This window comes from Phyllobates terribilis, unplaced genomic scaffold (assembly GCF_046119375.1).
Source record: "Phyllobates terribilis strain yellow unplaced genomic scaffold, ASM4611937v1 Scaffold_1017__1_contigs__length_469563, whole genome shotgun sequence".
Taxonomy (NCBI): Eukaryota; Metazoa; Chordata; class Amphibia; order Anura; family Dendrobatidae; genus Phyllobates; species Phyllobates terribilis.
Genome location: NW_027363777.1, coordinates 337,718 through 352,582, shown reverse-complemented (window position 1 = coordinate 352,582; position 14,865 = coordinate 337,718). Strand labels below are relative to the sequence as shown.

At 45.4% G+C, this 14,865-nt stretch overlaps 10 non-coding genes and 1 pseudogene across 10 annotated transcripts; all 11 read left to right on the top strand.

Moving 5' to 3' along the window:
* Positions 1–1,055: 1,055 nt before the first annotated feature.
* LOC141241507 (U2 spliceosomal RNA) lies at positions 1,056–1,246 on the top strand. The gene has a single exon (XR_012306245.1). It is a non-coding gene; the product is annotated as a U2 spliceosomal RNA (small nuclear RNA).
* A 1,115-nt stretch (positions 1,247–2,361) lies between these two features.
* Positions 2,362–2,552, top strand: LOC141241506 (U2 spliceosomal RNA). Its single transcript, XR_012306244.1, has one exon. It is a non-coding gene; the product is annotated as a U2 spliceosomal RNA (small nuclear RNA).
* Positions 2,553–3,667: 1,115 nt separating this feature from the next.
* On the top strand, positions 3,668–3,759 carry LOC141241646 (U2 spliceosomal RNA; annotated as a pseudogene).
* Positions 3,760–4,549: 790 nt separating this feature from the next.
* On the top strand, positions 4,550–4,731 carry LOC141241623 (U2 spliceosomal RNA). The gene has a single exon (XR_012306353.1). It is a non-coding gene; the product is annotated as a U2 spliceosomal RNA (small nuclear RNA).
* A 1,115-nt stretch (positions 4,732–5,846) lies between these two features.
* On the top strand, positions 5,847–6,037 carry LOC141241505 (U2 spliceosomal RNA). The gene has a single exon (XR_012306243.1). It is a non-coding gene; the product is annotated as a U2 spliceosomal RNA (small nuclear RNA).
* A 1,115-nt stretch (positions 6,038–7,152) lies between these two features.
* LOC141241504 (U2 spliceosomal RNA) lies at positions 7,153–7,343 on the top strand. Its single transcript, XR_012306242.1, has one exon. It is a non-coding gene; the product is annotated as a U2 spliceosomal RNA (small nuclear RNA).
* Positions 7,344–8,458: 1,115 nt separating this feature from the next.
* Positions 8,459–8,649, top strand: LOC141241503 (U2 spliceosomal RNA). The gene has a single exon (XR_012306241.1). It is a non-coding gene; the product is annotated as a U2 spliceosomal RNA (small nuclear RNA).
* A 1,115-nt stretch (positions 8,650–9,764) lies between these two features.
* On the top strand, positions 9,765–9,955 carry LOC141241502 (U2 spliceosomal RNA). The gene has a single exon (XR_012306240.1). It is a non-coding gene; the product is annotated as a U2 spliceosomal RNA (small nuclear RNA).
* A 1,115-nt stretch (positions 9,956–11,070) lies between these two features.
* On the top strand, positions 11,071–11,261 carry LOC141241501 (U2 spliceosomal RNA). The gene has a single exon (XR_012306239.1). It is a non-coding gene; the product is annotated as a U2 spliceosomal RNA (small nuclear RNA).
* A 1,115-nt stretch (positions 11,262–12,376) lies between these two features.
* LOC141241500 (U2 spliceosomal RNA) lies at positions 12,377–12,567 on the top strand. The gene has a single exon (XR_012306238.1). It is a non-coding gene; the product is annotated as a U2 spliceosomal RNA (small nuclear RNA).
* Positions 12,568–13,682: 1,115 nt separating this feature from the next.
* LOC141241498 (U2 spliceosomal RNA) lies at positions 13,683–13,873 on the top strand. Its single transcript, XR_012306237.1, has one exon. It is a non-coding gene; the product is annotated as a U2 spliceosomal RNA (small nuclear RNA).
* Positions 13,874–14,865: the final 992 nt, after the last annotated feature.

The window sequence follows — 14,865 nt, the reverse complement described above, 5'->3', positions numbered from 1 at the left end:
TGTTTGTCGGATTTTGGGATGGACTCTTTGGCTTTGCTTTTCTTCTCCTCATTGGATTTTTCATGTTCAAAGTTGCAGAAGCCAGATTACAAGCTCATTTTGGTTCAACTTCAGCAACTGTGCATTGCATTGCCATGTAATGTGATGCAATGCTATCTTTCTAGCTCTCCCTTTTTACTTCCTTTTGGATAAACAGACATATTAGGCAAGCATTTTGGAGCTTTCACCTAAATAACTACAGGTGGTGAGATAAGCTGCACAATATAATTGACCTTTCAGTATATTGTTGCACACACACCATCTATTTAGCAAATGCCCTTGTTATCAACAGCAGCCTTTTAAACTCACCTGAGCTAACAGGTATGTGCGCTGGTTACTCTGCTGCGCTTAAAATTTCTTTTTTGGTTTGCTACAATGCCTTTTCTGAAACGTTGTCTCCTTCTGCTGGAACACTGACTTCTTTCATTTAATGCCTGCAGACTATAAAAGAGAACCCAACCCAAAAAGTTTGGTTGATTAGTCTGTGGCATTCTGTTAAACTGTTGCTTATGGCGGTCTCTGTGAGCTTCTCAGCGACATTCAGCCAGCCAGGTATCCTGCCTGCAGTAGATGGAATGTGGCAATGGAACGCTGGCTGCGCGTGTCATAATAGGCTCTGAGCCTTTATATACCTGTGCACAGCAGCAGCCACCTTCAGTCTGCTGCTGGACAGCCAGCAGCAGCAGCAGCAGGAGAGGTATGTAATCAGGAGCCCTCCTGCTAAGGGTAGACAGCTGCTCGTTCCACCCCACCCCCCGCCTTAATTGGTTCTCCTCCCTTCCAACGGTGTTGAGGCGGGTGGGAACAGCAGGGGGTGAAGGTGCTGTGTTTAAAGAGGTGGAGTTATGCAGATCTAAAACGCGTGGATTGCAGCAGCAGCAAGCCGAAAAGTGCAGGCATGTAAGGGATCTAGAGGTTGACAACATGTCTTCTTAACGGGAGTCCAGGAGCTCATCTCCACAAATGGACTTTTCAGGATCCTTGGGTGGCTCCGTAGTTTGAAACCAATTCTTGTTATCGCTTCTCGGCCTTTTGGCTAAGATCAAGTGTAGTATCTGTTCTTATCAGTTTAATATCTGATACGTCCCCTATCTGGGGACCATATATTAAATGGATTTTTAGAACAGGGAGATGGAAAAAGAGCTTGCTCTGTCCACTCCACGCATTGACCTGGTATTGCAGTATCTCCAGGACCGGTGCACCCCTTCTTTAATGCAGTTTCTAAAATCAGAAAGAATTGAATTCAATGTTTTTTGTTCATTTTGCTTGTTTGTCGGATTTTGGGATGGACTCTTTGGCTTTGCTTTTCTTCTCCTCATTGGATTTTTCATGTTCAAAGTTGCAGAAGCCAGATTACAAGCTCATTTTGGTTCAACTTCAGCAACTGTGCATTGCATTGCCATGTAATGTGATGCAATGCTATCTTTCTAGCTCTCCCTTTTTACTTCCTTTTGGATAAACAGACATATTAGGCAAGCATTTTGGAGCTTTCACCTAAATAACTACAGGTGGTGAGATAAGCTGCACAATATAATTGACCTTTCAGTATATTGTTGCACACACACCATCTATTTAGCAAATGCCCTTGTTATCAACAGCAGCCTTTTAAACTCACCTGAGCTAACAGGTATGTGCGCTGGTTACTCTGCTGCGCTTAAAATTTCTTTTTTGGTTTGCTACAATGCCTTTTCTGAAACGTTGTCCCCTTCTGCTGGAACACTGACTTCTTTCATTTAATGCCTGCAGACTATAAAAGAGAACCCAACCCAAAAAGTTTGGTTGATTAGTCTGTGGCATTCTGTTAAACTGTTGCTTATGGCGGTCTCTGTGAGCTTCTCAGCGACATTCAGCCAGCCAGGTATCCTGCCTGCAGTAGATGGAATGTGGCAATGGAACGCTGGCTGCGCGTGTCATAATAGGCTCTGAGCCTTTATATACCTGTGCACAGCAGCAGCCACCTTCAGTCTGCTGCTGGACAGCCAGCAGCAGCAGCAGCAGGAGAGGTATGTAATCAGGAGCCCTCCTGCTAAGGGTAGACAGCTGCTCGTTCCACCCCACCCCCCGCCTTAATTGGTTCTCCTCCCTTCCAACGGTGTTGAGGCGGGTGGGAACAGCAGGGGGTGAAGGTGCTGTGTTTAAAGAGGTGGAGTTATGCAGATCTAAAACGCGTGGATTGCAGCAGCAGCAAGCCGAAAAGTGCAGGCATGTAAGGGATCTAGAGGTTGACAACATGTCTTCTTAACGGGAGTCCAGGAGCTCATCTCCACAAATGGACTTTTCAGGATCCTTGGGTGGCTCCGTAGTTTGAAACCAATTCTGGTTATCGCTTCTCGGCCTTTTGGCTAAGATCAAGTGTAGTATCTGTTCTTATCAGTTTAATATCTGATACGTCCCCTATCTGGGGACCATATATTAAATGGATTTTTAGAACAGGGAGATGGAAAAAGAGCTTGCTCTGTCCACTCCACGCATTGACCTGGTATTGCAGTATCTCCAGGACCGGTGCACCCCTTCTTTAATGCAGTTTCTAAAATCAGAAAGAATTGAATTCAATGTTTTTTGTTCATTTTGCTTGTTTGTCGGATTTTGGGATGGACTCTTTGGCTTTGCTTTTCTTCTCCTCATTGGATTTTTCATGTTCAAAGTTGCAGAAGCCAGATTACAAGCTCATTTTGGTTCAACTTCAGCAACTGTGCATTGCATTGCCATGTAATGTGATGCAATGCTATCTTTCTAGCTCTCCCTTTTTACTTCCTTTTGGATAAACAGACATATTAGGCAAGCATTTTGGAGCTTTCACCTAAATAACTACAGGTGGTGAGATAAGCTGCACAATATAATTGACCTTTCAGTATATTGTTGCACACACACCATCTATTTAGCAAATGCCCTTGTTATCAACAGCAGCCTTTTAAACTCACCTGAGCTAACAGGTATGTGCGCTGGTTACTCTGCTGCGCTTAAAATTTCTTTTTTGGTTTGCTACAATGCCTTTTCTGAAACGTTGTCTCCTTCTGCTGGAACACTGACTTCTTTCATTAAATGCCTGCAGACTATAAAAGAGAACCCAACCCAAAAAGTTTGGTTGATTAGTCTGTGGCATTCTGTTAAACTGTTGCTTATGGCGGTCTCTGTGAGCTTCTCAGCGACATTCAGCCAGCCAGGTATCCTGCCTGCAGTAGATGGAATGTGGCAATGGAACGCTGGCTGCGCGTGTCATAATAGGCTCTGAGCCTTTATATACCTGTGCACAGCAGCAGCCACCTTCAGTCTGCTGCTGGACAGCCAGCAGCAGCAGCAGCAGGAGAGGTATGTAATCAGGAGCCCTCCTGCTAAGGGTAGACAGCTGCTCGTTCCACCCCACCCCCCGCCTTAATTGGTTCTCCTCCCTTCCAACGGTGTTGAGGCGGGTGGGAACAGCAGGGGGTGAAGGTGCTGTGTTTAAAGAGGTGGAGTTATGCAGATCTAAAACGCGTGGATTGCAGCAGCAGCAAGCCGAAAAGTGCAGGCATGTAAGGGATCTAGAGGTTGACAACATGTCTTCTTAACGGGAGTCCAGGAGCTCATCTCCACAAATGGACTTTTCAGGATCCTTGGGTGGCTCCGTAGTTTGAAACCAATTCTTGTTATCGCTTCTCGGCCTTTTGGCTAAGATCAAGTGTAGTATCTTTCGAAAAGGCGGTTTTGGATGTTGGCCGCCCTAGTAGATTGATACATTATGCACACTGGGGTTTAGGCGCTTGTTAGTACGCCAGGTGGCTAATATAGTCATCTGGTGGAAAGCATGGCCCCCCAGGATCGACGCCATTGGGCCGTGGAAGATCGAAAGCCCGAAGTGTGAAGTGCCCCAGGAGTGGTGACCCTGGGGTGCCTTAACTCACTGGGATTGGGAACCCCACTTGAGTTTATGGCACATTTGCACTAGCACTTCAATATTTCTTTCTTCACACACACCCTTATTCCGGGCCTTCTGGCCTTAGGATGGGGAATTTTTCAATTCCCGGTCGAAGGTCCGGGCAGTATTATACTGTGAAACCTTCACTATTTATTTAAATTTCTTTGTCACTGTGTGTCCACTTATTCACGTGTGTTACGTCCTACTAGGATTTTGTCGGGATGCGGTTCCCTTACGGGTTCCTCTCTTGGCAGGTCTAGGGGGGGAGTGTGTGGCCATCAGGTTCCGCTCCCCCCTGAACCCCCTTGGCTCTCCTCTTTCGGGAGGAGAGCGTTGTTGGCTCCCCTCTTCCGGGAGGGGAGCACAGTCTTTGGCTCCCAGTGCCTTGCTCGGGTGAGAACTCGGGCAGGTGCTGGGGGTAAGATTGGGTCGCCTCTGGCTCCGGCTGGAGGTGGCTATTTGTCCCTGTTCCTCGCTGTGGCCTTCTGGCTCGGAGGGACGGGGAATGGTTTGGGGGACCCTTCTCCTTTTGGAGAGGGTTTCAAGAAGACCAGCATCCTAGTGCACTTTTTTTGTGGCACTTGTCACTTTTTTAAGCGCACTCGGGTTTTGTACACGAATTCGGGCTTTCGACAAAAAAAAAATCTGTTCTTATCAGTTTAATATCTGATACGTCCCCTATCTGGGGACCATATATTAAATGGATTTTTAGAACAGGGAGATGGAAAAAAAGCTTGCTCTGTCCACTCCACGCATTGACCTGGTATTGCAGTATCTCCAGGACCGGTGCACCCCTTCTTTAATGCAGTTTCTAAAATCAGAAAGAATTGAATTCAATGTTTTTTGTTCATTTTGCTTGTTTGTCGGATTTTGGGATGGACTCTTTGGCTTTGCTTTTCTTCTCCTCATTGGATTTTTCATGTTCAAAGTTGCAGAAGCCAGATTACAAGCTCATTTTGGTTCAACTTCAGCAACTGTGCATTGCATTGCCATGTAATGTGATGCAATGCTATCTTTCTAGCTTTCCCTTTTTACTTCCTTTTGGATAAACAGACATATTAGGCAAGCATTTTGGAGCTTTCACCTAAATAACTACAGGTGGTGAGATAAGCTGCACAATATAATTGACCTTTCAGTATATTGTTGCACACACACCATCTATTTAGCAAATGCCCTTGTTATCAACAGCAGCCTTTTAAACTCACCTGAGCTAACAGGTATGTGCGCTGGTTACTCTGCTGCGCTTAAAATTTCTTTTTTGGTTTGCTACAATGCCTTTTCTGAAACGTTGTCTCCTTCTGCTGGAACACTGACTTCTTTCATTTAATGCCTGCAGACTATAAAAGAGAACCCAACCCAAAAAGTTTGGTTGATTAGTCTGTGGCATTCTGTTAAACTGTTGCTTATGGCGGTCTCTGTGAGCTTCTCAGCGACATTCAGCCAGCCAGGTATCCTGCCTGCAGTAGATGGAATGTGGCAATGGAACGCTGGCTGCGCGTGTCATAATAGGCTCTGAGCCTTTATATACCTGTGCACAGCAGCAGCCACCTTCAGTCTGCTGCTGGACAGCCAGCAGCAGCAGCAGCAGGAGAGGTATGTAATCAGGAGCCCTCCTGCTAAGGGTAGACAGCTGCTCGTTCCACCCCACCCCCCGCCTTAATTGGTTCTCCTCCCTTCCAACGGTGTTGAGGCGGGTGGGAACAGCAGGGGGTGAAGGTGCTGTGTTTAAAGAGGTGGAGTTATGCAGATCTAAAACGCGTGGATTGCAGCAGCAGCAAGCCGAAAAGTGCAGGCATGTAAGGGATCTAGAGGTTGACAACATGTCTTCTTAACGGGAGTCCAGGAGCTCATCTCCACAAATGGACTTTTCAGGATCCTTGGGTGGCTCCGTAGTTTGAAACCAATTCTGGTTATCGCTTCTCGGCCTTTTGGCTAAGATCAAGTGTAGTATCTGTTCTTATCAGTTTAATATCTGATACGTCCCCTATCTGGGGACCATATATTAAATGGATTTTTAGAACAGGGAGATGGAAAAAGAGCTTGCTCTGTCCACTCCACGCATTGACCTGGTATTGCAGTATCTCCAGGACCGGTGCACCCCTTCTTTAATGCAGTTTCTAAAATCAGAAATAATTGAATTCAATGTTTTTTGTTCATTTTGCTTGTTTGTCGGATTTTGGGATGGACTCTTTGGCTTTGCTTTTCTTCTCCTCATTGGATTTTTCATGTTCAAAGTTGCAGAAGCCAGATTACAAGCTCATTTTGGTTCAACTTCAGCAACTGTGCATTGCATTGCCATGTAATGTGATGCAATGCTATCTTTCTAGCTCTCCCTTTTTACTTCCTTTTGGATAAACAGACATATTAGGCAAGCATTTTGGAGCTTTCACCTAAATAACTACAGGTGGTGAGATAAGCTGCACAATATAATTGACCTTTCAGTATATTGTTGCACACACACCATCTATTTAGCAAATGCCCTTGTTATCAACAGCAGCCTTTTAAACTCACCTGAGCTAACAGGTATGTGCGCTGGTTACTCTGCTGCGCTTAAAATTTCTTTTTTGGTTTGCTACAATGCCTTTTCTGAAACGTTGTCTCCTTCTGCTGGAACACTGACTTCTTTCATTTAATGCCTGCAGACTATAAAAGAGAACCCAACCCAAAAAGTTTGGTTGATTAGTCTGTGGCATTCTGTTAAACTGTTGCTTATGGCGGTCTCTGTGAGCTTCTCAGCGACATTCAGCCAGCCAGGTATCCTGCCTGCAGTAGATGGAATGTGGCAATGGAACGCTGGCTGCGCGTGTCATAATAGGCTCTGAGCCTTTATATACCTGTGCACAGCAGCAGCCACCTTCAGTCTGCTGCTGGACAGCCAGCAGCAGCAGCAGCAGGAGAGGTATGTAATCAGGAGCCCTCCTGCTAAGGGTAGACAGCTGCTCGTTCCACCCCACCCCCCGCCTTAATTGGTTCTCCTCCCTTCCAACGGTGTTGAGGCGGGTGGGAACAGCAGGGGGTGAAGGTGCTGTGTTTAAAGAGGTGGAGTTATGCAGATCTAAAACGCGTGGATTGCAGCAGCAGCAAGCCGAAAAGTGCAGGCATGTAAGGGATCTAGAGGTTGACAACATGTCTTCTTAACGGGAGTCCAGGAGCTCATCTCCACAAATGGACTTTTCAGGATCCTTGGGTGGCTCCGTAGTTTGAAACCAATTCTGGTTATCGCTTCTCGGCCTTTTGGCTAAGATCAAGTGTAGTATCTGTTCTTATCAGTTTAATATCTGATACGTCCCCTATCTGGGGACCATATATTAAATGGATTTTTAGAACAGGGAGATGGAAAAAGAGCTTGCTCTGTCCACTCCACGCATTGACCTGGTATTGCAGTATCTCCAGGACCGGTGCACCCCTTCTTTAATGCAGTTTCTAAAATCAGAAAGAATTGAATTCAATGTTTTTTGTTCATTTTGCTTGTTTGTCGGATTTTGGGATGGACTCTTTGGCTTTGCTTTTCTTCTCCTCATTGGATTTTTCATGTTCAAAGTTGCAGAAGCCAGATTACAAGCTCATTTTGGTTCAACTTCAGCAACTGTGCATTGCATTGCCATGTAATGTGATGCAATGCTATCTTTCTAGCTCTCCCTTTTTACTTCCTTTTGGATAAACAGACATATTAGGCAAGCATTTTGGAGCTTTCACCTAAATAACTACAGGTGGTGAGATAAGCTGCACAATATAATTGACCTTTCAGTATATTGTTGCACACACACCATCTATTTAGCAAATGCCCTTGTTATCAACAGCAGCCTTTTAAACTCACCTGAGCTAACAGGTATGTGCGCTGGTTACTCTGCTGCGCTTAAAATTTCTTTTTTGGTTTGCTACAATGCCTTTTCTGAAACGTTGTCTCCTTCTGCTGGAACACTGACTTCTTTCATTTAATGCCTGCAGACTATAAAAGAGAACCCAACCCAAAAAGTTTGGTTGATTAGTCTGTGGCATTCTGTTAAACTGTTGCTTATAGCGGTCTCTGTGAGCTTCTCAGCGACATTCAGCCAGCCAGGTATCCTGCCTGCAGTAGATGGAATGTGGCAATGGAACGCTGGCTGCGCGTGTCATAATAGGCTCTGAGCCTTTATATACCTGTGCACAGCAGCAGCCACCTTCAGTCTGCTGCTGGACAGCCAGCAGCAGCAGCAGCAGGAGAGGTATGTAATCAGGAGCCCTCCTGCTAAGGGTAGACAGCTGCTCGTTCCACCCCACCCCCCGCCTTAATTGGTTCTCCTCCCTTCCAACGGTGTTGAGGCGGGTGGGAACAGCAGGGGGTGAAGGTGCTGTGTTTAAAGAGGTGGAGTTATGCAGATCTAAAACGCGTGGATTGCAGCAGCAGCAAGCCGAAAAGTGCAGGCATGTAAGGGATCTAGAGGTTGACAACATGTCTTCTTAACGGGAGTCCAGGAGCTCATCTCCACAAATGGACTTTTCAGGATCCTTGGGTGGCTCCGTAGTTTGAAACCAATTCTGGTTATCGCTTCTCGGCCTTTTGGCTAAGATCAAGTGTAGTATCTGTTCTTATCAGTTTAATATCTGATACGTCCCCTATCTGGGGACCATATATTAAATGGATTTTTAGAACAGGGAGATGGAAAAAGAGCTTGCTCTGTCCACTCCACGCATTGACCTGGTATTGCAGTATCTCCAGGACCGGTGCACCCCTTCTTTAATGCAGTTTCTAAAATCAGAAAGAATTGAATTCAATGTTTTTTGTTCATTTTGCTTGTTTGTCGGATTTTGGGATGGACTCTTTGGCTTTGCTTTTCTTCTCCTCATTGGATTTTTCATGTTCAAAGTTGCAGAAGCCAGATTACAAGCTCATTTTGGTTCAACTTCAGCAACTGTGCATTGCATTGCCATGTAATGTGATGCAATGCTATCTTTCTAGCTCTCCCTTTTTACTTCCTTTTGGATAAACAGACATATTAGGCAAGCATTTTGGAGCTTTCACCTAAATAACTACAGGTGGTGAGATAAGCTGCACAATATAATTGACCTTTCAGTATATTGTTGCACACACACCATCTATTTAGCAAATGCCCTTGTTATCAACAGCAGCCTTTTAAACTCACCTGAGCTAACAGGTATGTGCGCTGGTTACTCTGCTGCGCTTAAAATTTCTTTTTTGGTTTGCTACAATGCCTTTTCTGAAACGTTGTCTCCTTCTGCTGGAACACTGACTTCTTTCATTTAATGCCTGCAGACTATAAAAGAGAACCCAACCCAAAAAGTTTGGTTGATTAGTCTGTGGCATTCTGTTAAACTGTTGCTTATGGCGGTCTCTGTGAGCTTCTCAGCGACATTCAGCCAGCCAGGTATCCTGCCTGCAGTAGATGGAATGTGGCAATGGAACGCTGGCTGCGCGTGTCATAATAGGCTCTGAGCCTTTATATACCTGTGCACAGCAGCAGCCACCTTCAGTCTGCTGCTGGACAGCCAGCAGCAGCAGCAGCAGGAGAGGTATGTAATCAGGAGCCCTCCTGCTAAGGGTAGACAGCTGCTCGTTCCACCCCACCCCCCGCCTTAATTGGTTCTCCTCCCTTCCAACGGTGTTGAGGCGGGTGGGAACAGCAGGGGGTGAAGGTGCTGTGTTTAAAGAGGTGGAGTTATGCAGATCTAAAACGCGTGGATTGCAGCAGCAGCAAGCCGAAAAGTGCAGGCATGTAAGGGATCTAGAGGTTGACAACATGTCTTCTTAACGGGAGTCCAGGAGCTCATCTCCACAAATGGACTTTTCAGGATCCTTGGGTGGCTCCGTAGTTTGAAACCAATTCTGGTTATCGCTTCTCGGCCTTTTGGCTAAGATCAAGTGTAGTATCTGTTCTTATCAGTTTAATATCTGATACGTCCCCTATCTGGGGACCATATATTAAATGGATTTTTAGAACAGGGAGATGGAAAAAGAGCTTGCTCTGTCCACTCCACGCATTGACCTGGTATTGCAGTATCTCCAGGACCGGTGCACCCCTTCTTTAATGCAGTTTCTAAAATCAGAAAGAATTGAATTCAATGTTTTTTGTTCATTTTGCTTGTTTGTCGGATTTTGGAATGGACTCTTTGGCTTTGCTTTTCTTCTCCTCATTGGATTTTTCATGTTCAAAGTTGCAGAAGCCAGATTACAAGCTCATTTTGGTTCAACTTCAGCAACTGTGCATTGCATTGCCATGTAATGTGATGCAATGCTATCTTTCTAGCTCTCCCTTTTTACTTCCTTTTGGATAAACAGACATATTAGGCAAGCATTTTGGAGCTTTCACCTAAATAACTACAGGTGGTGAGATAAGCTGCACAATATAATTGACCTTTCAGTATATTGTTGCACACACACCATCTATTTAGCAAATGCCCTTGTTATCAACAGCAGCCTTTTAAACTCACCTGAGCTAACAGGTATGTGCGCTGGTTACTCTGCTGCGCTTAAAATTTCTTTTTTGGTTTGCTACAATGCCTTTTCTGAAACGTTGTCTCCTTCTGCTGGAACATTGACTTCTTTCATTTAATGCCTGCAGACTATAAAAGAGAACCCAACCCAAAAAGTTTGGTTGATTAGTCTGTGGCATTCTGTTAAACTGTTGCCTATGGCGGTCTCTGTGAGCTTCTCAGCGACATTCAGCCAGCCAGGTATCCTGCCTGCAGTAGATGGAATGTGGCAATGGAACGCTGGCTGCGCGTGTCATAATAGGCTCTGAGCCTTTATATACCTGTGCACAGCAGCAGCCACCTTCAGTCTGCTGCTGGACAGCCAGCAGCAGCAGCAGCAGGAGAGGTATGTAATCAGGAGCCCTCCTGCTAAGGGTAGACAGCTGCTCGTTCCACCCCACCCCCCGCCTTAATTGGTTCTCCTCCCTTCCAACGGTGTTGAGGCGGGTGGGAACAGCAGGGGGTGAAGGTGCTGTGTTTAAAGAGGTGGAGTTATGCAGATCTAAAACGCGTGGATTGCAGCAGCAGCAAGCCGAAAAGTGCAGGCTTGTAAGGGATCTAGAGGTTGACAACATGTCTTCTTAACGGGAGTCCAGGAGCTCATCTCCACAAATGGACATTTCAGGATCCTTGGGTGGCTCCGTAGTTTGAAACCAATTCTGGTTATCGCTTCTCGGCCTTTTGGCTAAGATCAAGTGTAGTATCTGTTCTTATCAGTTTAATATCTGATACGTCCCCTATCTGGGGACCATATATTAAATGGATTTTTAGAACAGGGAGATGGAAAAAGAGCTTGCTCTGTCCACTCCACGCATTGACCTGGTATTGCAGTATCTCCAGGACCGGTGCACCCCTTCTTTAATGCAGTTTCTAAAATCAGAAAGAATTGAATTCAATGTTTTTTGTTCATTTTGCTTGTTTGTCGGATTTTGGGATGGACTCTTTGGCTTTGCTTTTCTTCTCCTCATTGGATTTTTCATGTTCAAAGTTGCAGAAGCCAGATTACAAGCTCATTTTGGTTCAACTTCAGCAACTGTGCATTGCATTGCCATGTAATGTGATGCAATGCTATCTTTCTAGCTCTCCCTTTTTACTTCCTTTTGGATAAACAGACATATTAGGCAAGCATTTTGGAGCTTTCACCTAAATAACTACAGGTGGTGAGATAAGCTGCACAATATAATTGACCTTTCAGTATATTGTTGCACACACACCATCTATTTAGCAAATGCCCTTGTTATCAACAGCAGCCTTTTAAACTCACCTGAGCTAACAGGTATGTGCGCTGGTTACTCTGCTGCGCTTAAAATTTCTTTTTTGGTTTGCTACAATGCCTTTTCTGAAACGTTGTCTCCTTCTGCTGGAACACTGACTTCTTTCATTTAATGCCTGCAGACTATAAAAGAGAACCCAACCCAAAAAGTTTGGTTGATTAGTCTGTGGCATTCTGTTAAACTGTTGCTTATGGCGGTCTCTGTGAGCTTCTCAGCGACATTCAGCCAGCCAGGTATCCTGCCTGCAGTAGATGGAATGTGGCAATGGAACGCTGGCTGCGCGTGTCATAATAGGCTCTGAGCCTTTATATACCTGTGCACAGCAGCAGCCACCTTCAGTCTGCTGCTGGACAGCCAGCAGCAGCAGCAGCAGGAGAGGTATGTAATCAGGAGCCCTCCTGCTAAGGGTAGACAGCTGCTCGTTCCACCCCACCCCCCGCCTTAATTGGTTCTCCTCCCTTCCAACGGTGTTGAGGCGGGTGGGAACAGCAGGGGGTGAAGGTGCTGTGTTTAAAGAGGTGGAGTTATGCAGATCTAAAACGCGTGGATTGCAGCAGCAGCAAGCCGAAAAGTGCAGGCATGTAAGGGATCTAGAGGTTGACAACATGTCTTCTTAACGGGAGTCCAGGAGCTCATCTCCACAAATGGACTTTTCAGGATCCTTGGGTGGCTCCGTAGTTTGAAACCAATTCTGGTTATCGCTTCTCGGCCTTTTGGCTAAGATCAAGTGTAGTATCTGTTCTTATCAGTTTAATATCTGATACGTCCCCTATCTGGGGACCATATATTAAATGGATTTTTAGAACAGGGAGATGGAAAAAGAGCTTGCTCTGTCCACTCCACGCATTGACCTGGTATTGCAGTATCTCCAGGACCGGTGCACCCCTTCTTTAATGCAGTTTCTAAAATCAGAAAGAATTGAATTCAATGTTTTTTGTTCATTTTGCTTGTTTGTCGGATTTTGGGATGGACTCTTTGGCTTTGCTTTTCTTCTCCTCATTGGATTTTTCATGTTCAAAGTTGCAGAAGCCAGATTACAAGCTCATTTTGGTTCAACTTCAGCAACTGTGCATTGCATTGCCATGTAATGTGATGCAATGCTATCTTTCTAGCTCTCCCTTTTTACTTCCTTTTGGATAAACAGACATATTAGGCAAGCATTTTGGAGCTTTCACCTAAATAACTACAGGTGGTGAGATAAGCTGCACAATATAATTGACCTTTCAGTATATTGTTGCACACACACCATCTATTTAGCAAATGCCCTTGTTATCAACAGCAGCCTTTTAAACTCACCTGAGCTAACAGGTATGTGCGCTGGTTACTCTGCTGCGCTTAAAATTTCTTTTTTGGTTTGCTACAATGCCTTTTCTGAAACGTTGTCTCCTTCTGCTGGAACACTGACTTCTTTCATTTAATGCCTGTAGACTATAAAAGAGAACCCAACCCAAAAAGTTTGGTTGATTAGTCTGTGGCATTCTGTTAAACTGTTGCTTATGGCGGTCTCTGTGAGCTTCTCAGCGACATTCAGCCAGCCAGGTATCCTGCCTGCAGTAGATGGAATGTGGCAATGGAACGCTGGCTGCGCGTGTCATAATAGGCTCTGAGCCTTTATATACCTGTGCACAGCAGCAGCCACCTTCAGTCTGCTGCTGGACAGCCAGCAGCAGCAGCAGCAGGAGAGGTATGTAATCAGGAGCCCTCCTGCTAAGGGTAGACAGCTGCTCGTTCCACCCCACCCCCCGCCTTAATTGGTTCTCCTCCCTTCCAACGGTGTTGAGGCGGGTGGGAACAGCAGGGGGTGAAGGTGCTGTGTTTAAAGAGGTGGAGTTATGCAGATCTAAAACGCGTGGATTGCATCAGCAGCAAGCCGAAAAGTGCAGGCATGTAAGGGATCTAGAGGTTGACAACATGTCTTCTTAACGGGAGTCCAGGAGCTCATCTCCACAAATGGACTTTTCAGGATCCTTGGGTGGCTCCGTAGTTTGAAACCAATTCTGGTTATCGCTTCTCGGCCTTTTGGCTAAGATCAAGTGTAGTATCTGTTCTTATCAGTTTAATATCTGATACGTCCCCTATCTGGGGACCATATATTAAATGGATTTTTAGAACAGGGAGATGGAAAAAGAGCTTGCTCTGTCCACTCCACGCATTGACCTGGTATTGCAGTATCTCCAGGACCGGTGCACCCCTTCTTTAATGCAGTTTCTAAAATCAGAAAGAATTGAATTCAATGTTTTTTGTTCATTTTGCTTGTTTGTCGGATTTTGGGATGGACTCTTTGGCTTTGCTTTTCTTCTCCTCATTGGATTTTTCATGTTCAAAGTTGCAGAAGCCAGATTACAAGCTCATTTTGGTTCAACTTCAGCAACTGTGCATTGCATTGCCATGTAATGTGATGCAATGCTATCTTTCTAGCTCTCCCTTTTTACTTCCTTTTGGATAAACAGACATATTAGGCAAGCATTTTGGAGCTTTCACCTAAATAACTACAGGTGGTGAGATAAGCTGCACAATATAATTGACCTTTCAGTATATTGTTGCACACACACCATCTATTTAGCAAATGCCCTTGTTATCAACAGCAGCCTTTTAAACTCACCTGAGCTAACAGGTATGTGCGCTGGTTACTCTGCTGCGCTTAAAATTTCTTTTTTGGTTTGCTACAATGCCTTTTCTGAAACGTTGTCTCCTTCTGCTGGAACACTGACTTCTTTCATTTAATGCCTGCAGACTATAAAAGAGAACCCAACCCAAAAAGTTTGGTTGATTAGTCTGTGGCATTCTGTTAAACTGTTGCTTATGGCGGTCTCTGTGAGCTTCTCAACGACATTCAGCCAGCCAGGTATCCTGCCTGCAGTAGATGGAATGTGGCAATGGAACGCTGGCTGCGCGTGTCATAATAGGCTCTGAGCCTTTATATACCTGTGCACAGCAGCAGCCACCTTCAGTCTGCTGCTGGACAGCCAGCAGCAGCAGCAGCAGGAGAGGTATGTAATCAGGAGCCCTCCTGCTAAGGGTAGACAGCTGCTCGTTCCACCCCACCCCCCGCCTTAATTGGTTCTCCTCCCTTCCAACGGTGTTGAGGCGGGTGGGAACAGCAGGGGGTGAAGGTGCTGTGTTTAAAGAGGTGGAGTTATGCAGATCTAAAACGCGTGGATTGCAGCAGCAGCAAGCCGAAAAGTG